Raw genomic sequence first — 16,337 nt, forward strand, 5'->3', positions numbered from 1 at the left:
CGGGGCTGGTGGGGTGGATGAAATAGGGAGATGTAGGTCAAAGCGTACGTGTGTGTTCAGTTGCTCAGTCATGTCTGACTCTTTGCCACTCCATGGACTGTGGCTCATCAGGCTCCTCTGTTCACGGGATTTTCCCACAAGAATACTGGAGTGGGTTGTCATTTCTGCCTCCAGGGGATCTTCCCGATTGAGCCCACATCTTTTGTGTCTCTTGCATTGCAGGTGGATTCTTTACTGCTGAGCCAACGGGAAAGCTCAGGTCAAAGGGTACAAACTTCCAGTTATGAGACAAGTTCTGGGGCTCTAATATTTAAAATGGTTATTGTAATAACAATATAATAATAATGGCATGGTGACTACACTTAGCAGTAACAATTCTGTGTTTTTCAGTTACAAGGAAGAAAGTATACAAGAAAAAAAAACCTCATTAACTAGTGAGTGAAAGTCACTCAGTTGTGTCTGATTCTTTGCAATCCCATGGACTATACAGTCCATGGAATTTTCCAGACCAGAATAATGGAATGGGCAGCCTTTCTCTTCTCCAGGGGATCTTTCCAACCCAAGGATCTCCAGCATTCTAACTCAGGTCTCCCACATTGTAGGCAGATTCTTTACCAGCTGAGTCACAAGAGAAGCCTATCCCTTCTCCAGGGGATCTTCCTGACCCAGGAATCACACTGGGGTTTCCTGCATTGCAGGGGATTCTTTACCAACTGAGCTATCAGGAAAGCCCCATTAACTAGTAGTTCAGCTAATTTTTATTTTACATCAGTAATTCATTGAGCTTTGCCCTAAAAAATCTGCATGATGTATGTTTACATTCCATCAGAATGAGGTGGTGCAGACAGCACAGAAAGCTATAACAAATAAAAGTTAATTTCTCAGTGAGGTTGAAGAGTGTAATGTACTGGTGGCTCAGTGGGTAAAGAATTCTCTGCAATGTGGGAGACATAGGAGATGCAGATCTGATCCTTGGGTTGGGAAGATCCCCTGGAGGAGGGCATGACAACCCACTCCAGTATTCTTCCATGGGGAACCCCATGGACAGAGGAGCCTGGTGGACTGCAGTCCATAGGGTTGCAAAAAGTTGGACGCAACTGAGGCAGCTGAGCCAAGCACAACTATAACTTGTGGGTACTCAAAATGAAAATCAAATATATATAGCAAACCCAGTAATCTGCACCAATCTGTGCTCAATTACCGTGAAACTTAACCTGAATGTTTCCAATAAATATGCCGACCTGCTTTTTGCATGAGTAGAATCAAATTCAGACATGATAACTTTGTAGAGGGTTAGGGTTAGACTTGAAAATGACAACAGTGATAAAATGAGTCCTAGTTTCACTCAAGCTGGAAATGTTCCCCCAAATGGCTGAAAGTAGTTGATAATCCAATTCATTCTACTGTTCCAGGCTGCAATCATTTGGCAGTTCATTTCTAAATTGGTAACTTATAAATGTAACTTTGTTTGGGAGGTTTTATCCACCCCCCTGCCCCGCCCCCATTGACCTCACTGTGGTCTTTTTCCCATCAAAATATCTATCTGCCATATAAAACTGAACTATTACAGCTCGAAATTTATCAGTTGTTTTATTTCCAATAGTACTAAAACAATTATAAGTTCTTGTCAACATCATCAATGATTTTGGTAAGAAACACAAGCATAATCTTGGTGGCTCAAGTGGTAAAGAACCTGCCAATGCAGTAGAAACAGAGCATGTCTTAAAAATTAAAAACTATACTTACTCTCACCCCTTTATGTGATAGTAATTACTAGCTAAATTGATGTTTAAAAAACTAGAATACAAATTTAATGAATCACTTTATTAAACCACTTCATTCCAGCTGTGGGTCAGCACACTATTTAGGATTATAAAGAAATGAGAAACAGAAGAGAACTTTTCTGGTTTGCTAACCTATCTTTGTCAACTATTTTAGATTCAGGACAAACAAACTCAAAACTCCAATAGCAGGAAACTCCCATCAAAATATTAGTTTTGCCTTTGTTTGATACTTCATAAATTCATGCCTTTAACATGAATAAATTTATTACTATTTATGCCATACATAATTAATTTCATTGTTTCCCAGTGTCAAGCCTATAAGGGCTAGTGAGCAGTGCACATTTCTACCTTACATCTTTATCCCTAAATCTTCCTTTTATTGACTTTTTTCATCTTCTAATACCAGTCAAAAGAACAGTGACCCATATATGCCTTTATGCATTCTGTGCCTACTGCAAAATAAACACACACACACACACACACACACACACACACACACACATAGAGGCAATTCTGTTGCAATAATTCTTTCCAAAATATAAATTTGTTCCAAGGCAACTATATATTAAGAAATAATTTGAGAATAATGCAATGTGTTTTTTAATGCATGATTTTACCCATGGAAATAATGCAACAAATTGCACCTGACTGACATGAGAGGAATAGGAATGCACAAAATAGACCAGCAAGCTCCAAATATCTATGATGTACATCACTTTACCATATACTTTTTGAGTTAGACCCTTGCGCTTGTGCTGTTCCAACTTTCTGTCCAATTACAAAAAACTCTTCTTCCACCACTTCACCATAGCTCACAGTACACAAACTTTCAATTTTACAAGCAAGCTTCAGTTTATATTCAAGGTGAAATGCCATATATATTGTAGTATAATATCTATATATTTCCTTGCAAGATAATGTATATTACTGTGCTACACTTTTTGAATTAATTTATATCTTTTTTCTTTTTATGTGTCACTGATGAAATTTTCACTTGTGTCCCAGAGCTTTCTCCCCCATAGACCATGATGCTATTTCATCGTGCAATTTTACATAGCTTGGTGATTTTTAGGGATACACACATTGCATTATAGCAGAACGGAGAATGTTTTACTCTACGGAGAAAAACGTCAGAGAAATAAAAATGCAGTACTAGCAAAATCTAGGCACTCTTCAGTGTTTCACATATAGTTAAATACTATCCAATCTCAGCTTAGTTTCCTTGTGTCTCCTTGAGCTGGAATTTTATTCCCACAAAGTGTAGTAGTTGTTCAGTTTGGAAAAAAAAAACAATGCAAAAATCAAAAAGGTCTCCAAAACCAAATGAAAACAAAGTTAAACCTATTTTTGTAAATGTAAAATATAGCCTGTAATATTTAAGAAGCTGTTTGTATGTCCTAAACTACATTTGTAGTTTGAAACCTAAGATTCATTTTATCTTAGCATTACTCCCTCTTCTAAGTCACAAGCTCTCATGTTAAAAAAAAAAAAAAAAAAAAAATTCCCAGCACAGGATGTTCATTGACTGTTAGAAACTGGTAATAGTTTAGGTCCTAATTAAGTATTATTATGTCCTAATTAATTACTTAACTAGTCTCTTGATCTACAAAACTCGTCTTCTGAAGCACCTGAAACTAAGTAGTATAGAAAGACAAAGACCAAATGTGAGATCCAGTATAGCTCTCATTTTAATGTCATAAACCAAGCAGTGAGGATTGGAAATATAAAGGTTGTTGTTGTTAAGTTACATACAATATTTTTGCAACTCCTTGGACTGTAGTCCACCTGTCCATGGGATTTCCCAGGTAAGAATACTGGACTAGGTTGTCATTTTCTTCTCCAGGAGATCTTCTTGACCCAGAGCCAAACCTGCGTCTTCTGCATTGGCAGGCAGATTCTTCACAACTGAGCCACCAGGGAAGCCCAGAAATAAAGGCAGTTTACAGCAATTCAAGACTTAGGATTATGATGAATATTTTAAATATGCATTATCAATTTTCTTTTCCACTGACACTGAGAGAAGACATAACATTGTAAACACAAAATGTCACCGTGATCAATGTATAAGAATTTACAGAAAAGATAATGAATAACAGAACATGAATAATTGAGAAATTTTAAATAAAAACACAGTGTAGAAATAAAAACAAAAACAAACAAACAAACAAACAAAAAAACAGAAGAACCATGAGAAAATCTGGCATAAACTTTCATGAGAAAATTCTGAATTTTCCTGGGAAAATATGATTAAATTTCTTCATGTACTTAAGTCCTTTTCCAAATAGTTAAATCACTTAATTTCCCCCCACACTCCCTAAATAACATTCATTTAGTTGCTTCATTGTGTTCTTTCTCACAAATAGTCTCTTCAAGAGTTAGGCTGTATTGATTACTTCTCAGCAAATGAGTGAAGGTTCAGAGAAACCAAGAAACCCAATAAATATTATGAAACTAAAAAAAAAAAAAAATGCATCAAGAGTTAAAATGGTTCATGGTCAAGTGTAGAGATTTCCTATGCTGTTTTTTTTTTTTTTTTTAAGAATTTATAGTGAAATAAATAAAGACAAAGTAGGAAAATTAAGTAAAGAAGGTAATATGACAAGTTGGGTCCATGTTGCCTATGGTCCTAAATGACATGCTTAAGATTTTTTCCCATGTACATGAAAGGAATTTCAATCATGTACAACAATCTTGGAAAGTTAAAACTATAAATTATCCCAGAATAACTGAAAATGAGACATATCATATAATATGCTGTGAGAGGAGGCTAAAGAGATTCTGAAGGAAAAATTATAGCTAAGAAGACTTTGTGTCCTTTTAAGAAATGAAATTACTGTGATTTTGATATTGTAAACTAGATACAGTACAAATAAGTAATCACAAGGTTATAGCTAGAATTAACTCAAGCCTGAAGCTAATGAACCATAAAGCAAGTATAATATAATAAATCAAAACAAATATAAAAACAATAGCAAGCAATATGACTAAGAAAAAGAGAAAACAAACATATGCACCAGGAAAAGAAGTGTTCACTGGACATACTGTTTGTTTGCTGATATCCCCACTTCTTCATTGCAATAATAGTAACTTCTGATTTCTGCAGTGACTGACCTTACATTTCTTACATTCCTCAATCTTGCTTGCAGCCATTATGTGATCAAATCCTTGGATTAAATCCTTGCAAATGGCATGTGCATAGAAGTAATATTTGCAAATGTTAGGCTGTGTTCTTAAAAGAAAGAAAAAGGCCTGATTTTACTTTCTACTTAAAACTGGAACTTGGTGATGGCAGCTGTGTCTAAATGGCATCAGAAGGGGTAATGTTCTATGTTTGTTATTATGGTTACTGACTTTATTACGGATAATATAACCACTTATGTTTGTATTTGAAACATTCTCTAAATTTCTTATAAGCAGAAAATTTCCATACACAGTGTACACTGTGACTATTGTTACATGAAAAGTAAAGACAAAAATATGACACAAAATATTTCCATATTTGCAATTGATAGTAATGGAGACCAAGAAAGTTCTGGACAAATTATGATAATATCATAAGCCTGGACATGACTCTAAACTTTCCTCTCTCCTTCCATCTCCATCATTTATATCTGTGAAGAAAGAATCTAGAGTCTGGTTGAAGTCACCTTTGAATGAATACTTAAGCAGATTTCTCATCTTTCTTTAAGGAAATTTGTGTTTAAGTCTTTTTCATCTACATTTGAGTAATGAAAGGTGCTGCACTGGTAAGAAGAGTGGCAGGAACAGTGAAGAGCCAAATGCTATTGTAAGTAAGGAAGATAGTTCTCTACTGTCATCTACAGAGTGAAGTTGACATATCAGCTCTCCACCCTTATCCAAATGAAGCCCTTTTATTCTTTGTGTGTACCCATCTTCTGATTTTTAAAGACTTTTCTATGTTCTATAGCAAGTATTTAAACTTTTAATTGTTGCTCTTGAGCTATGGGACTGCTGTGCTGGCAGATGCAGTGAGCAGGGGGTACTTGTGCTGGAACTTTCCCAAGTCACAAACTGATTCAGCTATTTCCCCAGGCCTGCCCTGTTTCCTTCACTTCCGTAGCAGTCTAAATTCAAGCACTTCCTTAAAAAGTCCCTTGGATGCAAATTCTTGTTTAAGACCTGCTTGTGGGACTTTGGGCATGGTCCAGTGGCCAAGCATCTGCCTGCCAATGCAGGGGACATAGGTTTGAACCCTTGCTCCAGGAAGATTCCACATGCTTCAAGGCAACTGAACCCAGTGCACCACAACAACTGAAGTCCATGAGCTCTAGATCCTGGGCTCTGTAGCTAGAGAAACCAGCACAATGGGAAGTCCATGCACCACAGCTAGAGAGCAGCCCCCATTCTCTGCAACTAGAGAGAACCCACGTGCAAGGAAGACTCAACACAGCCAAAAATTAATTAATTAAAAAGACTTGCTTGAGAACCCAACCTAAGGCATCAGCTCTTTATCTCTTATGCAGTGCATGCTCTCACATACACACACACATGAGGATAACCATAATGGTACAGCAAACACACTTATGACTAAGCCCTGTCCTGAATAACCTTGTTTTATCCATTTCAGCAAGAATTCTTTCCATGTGAGCAATATTTCCAAAACATTTCCACCAGTATTATTTCAGGTGACTTAAACACAGTAATTGTTGTCAAACACAAGTTTCTGTGCCTGAGGCATGCTAAATCCTGACAAACTGAAATGGCAGCATTTGGAGCAAAGAAAGGTTTGTTGCAGCCAAGCAAGGGGAACAGGTGGTTCATATTCAAGGACCCAAACTCCCCAGTGGTGTTCAGGGAAGCATTTTAAAGGTAAAATTTGGAGTATGGCCTGCAGGATGGATGCCTTTCATTCTGATCAGCTGATGATGAAGTGGCAGGGTAGTGTTCCGGGATTTTTGTGCTCAACTTGAAGTTACCATCCCCCGCCAAGGTGGGGGGCCTTAGTTCCTATGCAAGACCTCAAAGATACATTGCTGTGTCTGTCCCTTGAGGAGGAACTACGACTCTGCTTTACTGCTGCACTGTTGTTTCTTGACAGCTTTTCTTTGTTCCTGCCAGCTCTCACTTTTTAATTAGTAACTGTTTGAATCTGCCCTTTGGAAACCAGGGAAGGCCTTCTAATAGGAAATGGGGACTTGGAAAGATTTTTGTACTCATGATGGCCCCGCTAGGTTTCAGGAACAATGAAAATATCTGACACTATAGATTAGGACTCTGAGGTGTTATATAGTAGTAGGGCTGGTCCATTTGACTGTGCAATTTTACTGTTTGTATCACCAGGCACTATTAATTAAAAACTGAGTAACAGCCATGACTAGTGTGTTGAAAAATAAACGTTTAAATATTTTATCTTATTGCAGGAAGGGGGATCCCTTCCAGGGCCCCAGAGTGCGTTCTTGTCTAACACTCAGAAAATGAATTGTCTGGGGAGACACACTTGCTGACAAAGCAAAAGACTTTATTGGGAAGGGGTGCCCAGGGGGGAGAGAAGCAGGATAAAGAAACCCAAGAGAACTACTCTGCCACGTGGCCCTCAGTCTGGGGTTTATGGTGATGGAGTTAGTTTCCACGTTGTCTCCGGCCAGGCATTCTGACTCAGGGTCATTCCTGGTGGCGCACATATCACTCAGTCAACATGGATTCCAGTGAGAAGGATTCTGGAAGGTTGGTAGGACATATGAACTGGCATCTCCTCTCTCCTTTTGACTTTTCCAAAATTCTTCTAGTTGATAGTAGCTTGTGGTTACTATAGGGCCTGGCAAGGGTGGGAGGTTTCAGTCAGTGGTTCCCCTAACAACTTTATTGACAACTTATTCAGTACACTATCTATTAAATAATGAGCATCATAGATGGAATCATTAGAAGAGGGAGTCAAAGTTTTTCTTTGTTTGTTTTTTTCTGTTTGTTTTCTTTTGTTATTTTCAAGGAATATTTAAAGTACATGTAAGAGATATATATATATATATATATATATATATATATATATATAAAGCTAGCACAGCTGCATCAAATGGAGACTTAGCTCCGAAATTAAGTCTGGCTTTGGAACTGGCTTTGGAACATACTGGTACTTATTAACATTTGCTCACTGTGGTTGACCAGGTACTTCTGCCCATGGAGAAGATTTGGTTGATGTATAAAGCACATGTACAGTATAGAGTAGAGGGGGAGAGAAAAGCCAAAAAGCAGAAAAAAAATTTTTTTTGTTTAAATTTTTCTTGTGATAAAAGGTGAATTTTATTTTAAAAAATCTAATAAGGATTTATTGAATTGTCAAGCTATTACTATTGAGTGGTCTCACCTGAAGACCAGCAGGGAACATAGTATTAGGGTAGCAATGCTAAGCTCAGGGCAGGCAGCTGGGCAGTCATCCAGGATGCAATCGATCCATACATTGCTTGAATAATTACATATTTGGTGCCCATAACCCCAAGGTTTCACAAATTTACTCCTTACAGGAAAATTAAATGGTGCATCTTCCACAAAATAGTCCATGCCATATAGTGTAAATTAAACCAACATTCTCAGCAAGTGAAAACCTACTTCTGCTAAGTAGTTTTTCAACCTGTACATGCAAGTAATAAGATACAACAAGTACGAGACAGTCTGTAGTTGCCTGAAGTGAATGAAGAGCGTGAAGGTGATTATCAAGGATAAACGACTAATATCTGGGCTTCCAGCACTTTCATATGCCTATCTAGAATCTGTTTTCTATGATAGCACAATATGAAAATAAAAAGAGAACAAAAACGAAGGAGGGATGGTAAACATCTTAAATTGCAATAAGTCAGCCTTAGTGAATACCTTTTTAAAATTATCATTCATTTATTTCCACATAGATTATATCTTTTTGCATGAGTATGTCTAACATATTCTGGGGACCAGAAAGAAAACTAGGGAAATTATAAATAAACACTGAAAATTTAAGCACTATTTTCAGGCTATGTAATTAATATCATAAGCTTAAAGTAAAGGAATAAATAATAATTAATAATATAAAATCAGTTTCTTGTTTCTAAAATTTGAGTTCTCTAAGTTTGAAATTTGGGGACTCTAAATATACTCTAAATTTGAACTATATTTTATTTTAAATTGTACTTATTTTACAATAATGGGCAGCATTATTAATTTGCCTCCATTGTCCTTAGTGCTATGTGGCTAGATGGATAGCAATATTTAATTCAAGAATTCAGAGTCTTTTTTTGTGGGGGGAACCCCATGAGGGCATGTGGGATCTTAGTTCCCCAACCAGGGATAGAATCAAAACTGTGTCCGCTACATGGAAGCACAGAGCCTGAACTACTGAACCACCAGGGAAATCCCGAAGAATTCAGAGTCCTGATTTAAATTTGCTTACATCAACTAAATAGCTAGCGTTCTATTGCAATTTGCAGAAAAAGGAAGTCTTTTTAAACAAAGAGTGATATGTGTGAGGCAAGTTCATGCAGGGCAATAAATATGCAAGTATAACTACAGTTCTCAATTTCAATTCCCATGTGGAAAGAGATCAGTTCAGATGTATTGCACAAGGTCTCTCAATGGTCCTCCATCCACAAGCAAATATGACATATACTTAGAGGATCTTCCCTCTGGAAGGAACTCTTTTTAATGTTGGTAGTCATGGTCTTAGTTATTTAGGTTAATAATTCACAAATATATTTATAAGCTTGTTAGCCAAAGTGAAGCAAAGAGTGAGCTGGTTTTACTGGGGATAAAGGAATATATTTGGAATAAGAACAAGCTCACCTTAAGCTCAACAGAGCAGGAAAACGTGCAGCTTTTGAACTAGTGACAAGCCCTGAATTTGCTCTTCCAGGGACACCTCCACTTGATCATGTTTCTCATCTCAGGATGAGTGACTAGCATATTAATTCAGATGAAAGACCCATTCCTTTATGGAGCAGGAAAGGTAATGGCAGAAAGGGATATGTATGTGTTTGTAGTATTTCAAAAACTAGGAGAGGATGAGATTATGTGAATGTGCAGTGGGGAAAGAATATGTTATTTTTCACAGAGTACCTGCAAAAGAAACTTGGAAAGCACCAGTAGTAGCCCCTCAGAGATAACTAAAACTTGAGATCTTAGTGGGGTTGAAAAATACAGAGATAAAAGAAATAGAGTGTCAGGGCACAAACATAAATATTGCTTAGATAGTTGCTTTTTTTTAAAAAAAAATGGAGTTCTGTTCAGAGGAAATATTGGATGCCATCACACTTCTGTAGGGAGCAAGTACATATTCAATTCAGGAAAGGATTACTAGGAAATAAGAATGAATGAAAAGAAAAATCAAGAAGTTTCAAAAATTGGAAATGTGCAATAAAGGAGAGAGCGTACATTCTAAAATGCCTCATGGTTTGAAGAGACAATACTGGAAAGTTAAAAATATGCAGAACGTGAATGAGACCATGTCACATTCAAAGATAATTAAAAAAAAAAAAAGTTTACACAGATGATAGTTCTTCCTCCTTAAGATACCACAACCTTCAGTTCAGTTCAGTTGAGTTCAGGTCAGTCACTCAGTTGTCTCCGACTCTGCAACCCCATGAATCACAGCACACCAGGACTCCCTGTCCATCACCAACTCCCAGAGTTCACTCAGACTCACGTCCATCGAGTCGGTGATGCCATCCAGCCATCTCATCCTCTGTCGGCCCCTTCCCCTCCTGCCCCCAATCCCTCCCAACATCAGGGTCTTTTCCAATGAGTCAACCCTTCGCATAAAGTGGCCAAAGTACTGGAGTTTCAGCTTCAGCATCATTCCTTCCAAAGAAATCCCAGGACTGATCGCCTTTAGAATGGACTGGTTGGATCTCCTGCAGTCCAAGGGACTCTCAAGAGTCTTCTCCAGCACCACAGTTCAAAAGCATCAATTCTTCAGTGCTCAGCTTTCTTCACAGTCCAACTCTCATATCCATATGTGACTACTGGAAAAACCATACCCTTGACTAGACGGACCTTTGTTGGCAAAGTAATGCTTTTAAATGTGCTATCTAGGGTGGTCATAACTTTCCTTCCAAGGAGTAAGGGTCTTTTAATTTCATGGCTGCAATCAGCATCTGCAGTGATTTTGGAACCCCCAAAAATAAAGTCTGACACTGTTTCCACTGTTTCCCACCACAACCTTAGTATCATAATTAACCATTTTAAAGTTTTCTTTTTTTAAAAAAATATTTTTGTTATGCAGCAATGGTAGGTCATTGTAGAGAATTACAAATTAGCTTCCTGATGCAAGAGTGTTTTCAGTTAAGATTTAATTCCTCAGGTGGTAGATTCTGGGCAGTGGAGTTCTGATCCAACATGGATCAGGAAATAGGCAGTCAAAGCCAAAATTATTAAGCTTAACTCAAGCTCAACATATATAAACTAACAGTCTGTCTCCCAACACCACTTTACTACAATATATAACAGTTTCCCATGGGTCTAGGAACTGAGGCCCTTGAGAAAACTGAGAAACTCAAAAATCTCTATCTTCAGTTTAGAAAGACTATAGAAAAGGGCAGGAAAAAAATCTTCATTTTGTGCTTTTGATGCATGTAAGTCTTCAGAGAGAAATCAAATCCTAAGGTAAAACTTATTTTAACTATTTTAAGCTTCCCTGGTGGCTCAGATGGTAAAGCGTCTACCTGCAATACAGGGGATCTGGGTTTGATCCCTGTTTCAGGAAGATACCCTGGAGAAGGGAATAGCAACCCACTCCAGTATTCCTGTCTGGAAAATCCCATGGACAGAGGAGCCGGGCAGTCTACAGTCCATGAGGTCACAAAGAGTTAGTAATGACTGAGCGACTAACACACACAGACACACTTTAAAGATTCACAGTGGATGGAAACACACAAATAGTAGACAAACATAATAAGTTTGTCAAGACTATTGTATGCTTGGAAAGCAAGGCAAGAACAAAATATTCTGAAGCTTCAAAACCATGCTATGTATGGTATATACATACACTGAAATATTATGCTAACTTGAAAAAGAAAATCTCACATGCTTCAACATGGATAAACTTTGAGGATATTATGCAAAGTGAAATGAGACAGTAAAAAAAAAAAAAATTTGTATGATTCCACTCATGAAATATCTAAGCAGTCAAACGGATAGAAACAGGAAGTAGTAAGGTGACTGCCAAGGACAAGGGTGAGGGGAGATGCGGAATGGGAAAAGACCGTTGTTGCTTACTGTGCATAGAATTTCAGTCTTGCATAATTAAAGGTGTTCTTACATGAGGAAAGAAAAACACTAGAATATTCTATTTTTCATAAAGATTTTTTTGGTGGTAATCTAGCAAGGGGCTTCCTAGATGGCACTAGTGGTAAAGAACTCATCTGCCAATGGAGGAGACAAAAGAGACTGAGTTTCAATTCCTGGGTTGGGAAGATCCCCTGGAGAAGGGTATGGCAACCCACTCCAGTATTTTTGCCTGAAAAATCCCATGGACAGAGGAGTCTGGTGGGCTACAGTCCAAGGGTTGCAGAGAGTTGGATATGATTATAGTGACTTAGCAGGCACAAATATAGCAAGACTGATGTTTCTCCAAGTTCAAACTGAAATAAGTATCTGTGAGAAACAATGTACTGTTTAGCCATTTGTGAGAGAGACTGACATGTGTGGCCATCATTCAAAAACTACCCGAATTTTATTCATTACTTACCTTAAATTTTACCTATTTAATAGTGCATCCTTAACTATTTTAATAAAGCATTTTCTTCAGTCTCTGAATTATTGTACAATTAGTTTCTCAACAACTACATCACCTTGATATATGTCAACTTTCATAGAAAGAAGGGCAGATTTAAGAGAACACAACAAGAATGAAAATCATTATTTTTTCTGAGTACTTAGGGAAAAACAACCCCACATTTTCTAAAATGCCTTATGCTTTTAAACATGTTTTTACTTGGCCAGAAAAAGCCTATGCTTCTGAAATTTGAAGTGTTTTTAAGGACTAGAGAATCTTAAACACCAGATCATTTCCTGTGAGTCTTGACAATTTAATTCAATTTTATCAATAAGATGTAAAATGAAATGGAGAAAGGTATAAACACATGGTTGAGTGGACATATTTATCTTACTACTAGTATAATTCAGACTTAAACCCATTAGCTAGAATCCCTTGGTAGCAATGGATTTAAGGTCACTCATTTTATAATCAGACCTTATAAAAATGCAAAACTCACTCAGCAGGATCAGGCATGTGGAACAAGAATATCATCAGCAGGAAACAGAGCACTGGGAACACGATTTGATTCAACATCGGATTTGAAGTTGAAAACATACCCAGCCATTCTGGAAAGAGCCAATGCAGAATAAGAATATTTTCCCTGTGATCTCTATTTTTCACTCTCCTTTCTGTGCCCTGGCTCTCTTTATATTCCTTTGATGATTTCCCTTGGTTCTCACCCCTATCTCTTATCTCTTATCCTCTCAAAAAGACTGAAATTGGCCGTCTTACTGGGGAAGACATAATCTACCTTAGGTTACTGTTTAAAAGCTACAAAATTCCAGGGTTTAAATTGTATACAGAAAAGCAATCAACACATCAACTGGAAACCACCCCTCCCTGTGAGAGAATAGACCAGTGCAAACAGCATGCTCCACTTACTTGACCAGCAAGGGCTAAGAAAGCAAAAGCAGTGCCAAAATAGCCTGTTGTGTGGCCCTTGAAAGGGTGTTTACTTCTATATAAAAAAATATTTTATCCTTTTTTTTTTCCAGAATAGACTATTAGAGAACTGTTAAATGTTTTGCTATACTCAAAATAATACTGATTCTTTCAGTGGAGAGGAAAAAAAAATCTGAATCTCAGAAATTTTATGTATCTTTTCTGCATTACCAGGATCAATCAGTTTAACTGACAGTTTTCAGACTAATTGGAAAAAGAACATACAGGACATGTCCCTTCGCCCCCAGTTATCTGCAGGGTATGTGTTCCAAGATTCCCAGTGAATGCCTAAAACTGAAAATAGCACCAAATCCTATATACATTTTTGCTTTTAAAGCTTAATTTATAAATTAGACACATTAATAGATTAACAAAAATAACAAACTTTATTGACTATGCCAAAGCCATTGACTGTGTGGATCACAATAAACTGTGGAAAATTCTGAAAGAGATGGGAATACCAGACCACCTGACCTGCCCCTTGAGAAACCTGAATGCAGGTCAGGAAGCAATAGTTAGAACTGGACATGGAACAACAGACTGGTTCCAAATAGGAAAAGGAGTACATCAAGGCTGTATATTGTCACCCTGCTTATTTAACTTATATGCAGAGTGCATCATGAGAAACCTGGGCTGGAAGAATCACAAGCTGGAATCAAGATGCCAGGAGAAATATCAATAACCTCAGATATGCAGATGATACCACCTTTATGGCAGAAAGTGAAGAGGAACTAAAAAGTCTCTTGATGAAAGTGAAAGAGGATAGTGAAAAAGTTGGCTTAAAGCTCAACATTCAGAAAACGAAGATCATGGCATCCGGTCCCATACTTCATGGGAAATAGATGGGGAAACAGTGGAAACAGTGTCAGACTTTATTTTCTGGGTCTCCAAAATCACTGCAGATGGTGACTGCAGCCATGAAATTAAAAGACCCTTACTCCTTGGAAGACATTTTATAACCAACCTAGATAGCATATTAAAAAACAGAGACATTACTTTGCCAAAAAGGGTCCATCTAGTCAAGACTATGTTTTTTCCTGTGGTCATGTATGGATGGTGAGAGTTGGACTGTGAAGAAAGCTGAGCACCGAAGAATTGATGCCTTTGAACTGTGGTGTTGGAGAAGACTCTTGAGAGTCCCTTGGATTGCAAGGAGATCCAACCAGTTCATCCTAAAGGTGTTCAGTCCTGGGTGTTCATTGGAAGGACTGATGTTGAAGCTGAAACTCTAATACTTTGGCCACCTCATGTGAAGAGTTGACTCATTGGGAAAAGACCCTGATGCTGGGAGGGATTGAGGGCAGGAGAAGAAGGGGATGACAGAGGATGAGATGGCTGGATGGCATCACTGACTCGATGGACATGAGTTTGGGTAAACTCCAGTAGTTGGTGATGGACAGGGAGGCCTGGCATACTGTGATTCATGGGGTCACAAAGAGTCGGACATGACTGAGCAACTGAACTGAACTGACTGAACAACAGAATGATTATAGTAGTGTATTACAATAAAAATTGTGTAAATGTAGTCTCTCTCCCTTGTCCCCCAAAAATATCTTTGCAGGTTTAATGCCTTTTCCTCTTAACTAAGTCCTTAACATATACTATAGCAGTAACTTGCAGTTTGAGGTACAACAGCAAAACTAGCACAAATTTCTTCACATTTCTGTATTTGGTATTGTCAATGTTCTGGTCTTGGCCATTCCAATAGATGTGTAGTTGTAACTTGTTGCTTCTATTTACACATCCTCAAAGACATATGACATGAACCATCTTTTCATATGCTTATTTGTTACCCTTACATCTTTCTGAACAACTTTTTACATGCTTATTTACTATCCATATATCCTCCTTGGTGAAAGTCTTTACTTTTTATTCCATGATTACACATTCTTTCATATCTTGTATATTAATACATGTTTAAGATTATTTTTATCTGCTTCCTGAATCATCTACTTTTCCACCTGATTTCTGTTTTGTTTGTTTCTTTTAATCACTTTTTTAAAGTGTTAGTCTTTAATGTTTGGTGATCCTCTGCTGCCAGTACACATTTAAAGTAACATTAAAATACTAGAAAATTATTGTTTAGTAATGGGAATTGTACAATAATTGATTTCAGCAAAGTAACTAAACAGAAAGCAGCTTTATTTTTTAGGGAATACCTAAGCGTCACTAGTTACAAGACATTTTTTTTTTTTTAGGAGTAATTCATATTCTACTGGGTTGTGGAGAGGGGAACTATTCCAATCTATTCCTAGATGTGTGTTTTTGCATGAAGTGTGCACAAGAACTTGTGTACACTTACTTGGCTGTCAGAATTCCAGACTGCAGAGGAGTAGCAAGTGGTATGTGGGATGTCCTCAAGGAATGTGCAGATTCATTAACTTTCCAATGTGCTAATAAACTGCAATGGGAGGATCTTCTATCAGTTTCTCAGGAAAAAACTCTTTTCTGGATCATATGGTAACTCTACTTTTTATATCTCACTCTTGGGCAAAGAAAATTCTAATTCAAAAAGATACATGCACCCCAGTATTCACAGCAGCACTATTTACAATAACCAAGATATGGATAAAAGTATGTGGTATATATACACAATGAAATATTACATACCAGTAAAAATAATGAATCAGCATCATCTGCAGCAATATGAATGGACCTAGACATTATCATATTAATTAAAGTAAGTCAGAGAGAGAAAGACAAATATCATATGTCATAACTTCTAAGTGAAATCTAAAAAAAAAAAATGATGTAAGTGAACTTATTTACAAAACAGAAATAGACTCACAGATATAGAAAAGCAAACTTATGGTTACCAAAGGGGGAAGATGATAGGGAGGGATAAATTAGGAGTTTGAGATTAATATATACAC

Source organism: Budorcas taxicolor, chromosome 12 (genome assembly GCF_023091745.1).
Source record: "Budorcas taxicolor isolate Tak-1 chromosome 12, Takin1.1, whole genome shotgun sequence".
Taxonomy (NCBI): domain Eukaryota; kingdom Metazoa; phylum Chordata; class Mammalia; order Artiodactyla; family Bovidae; genus Budorcas; species Budorcas taxicolor.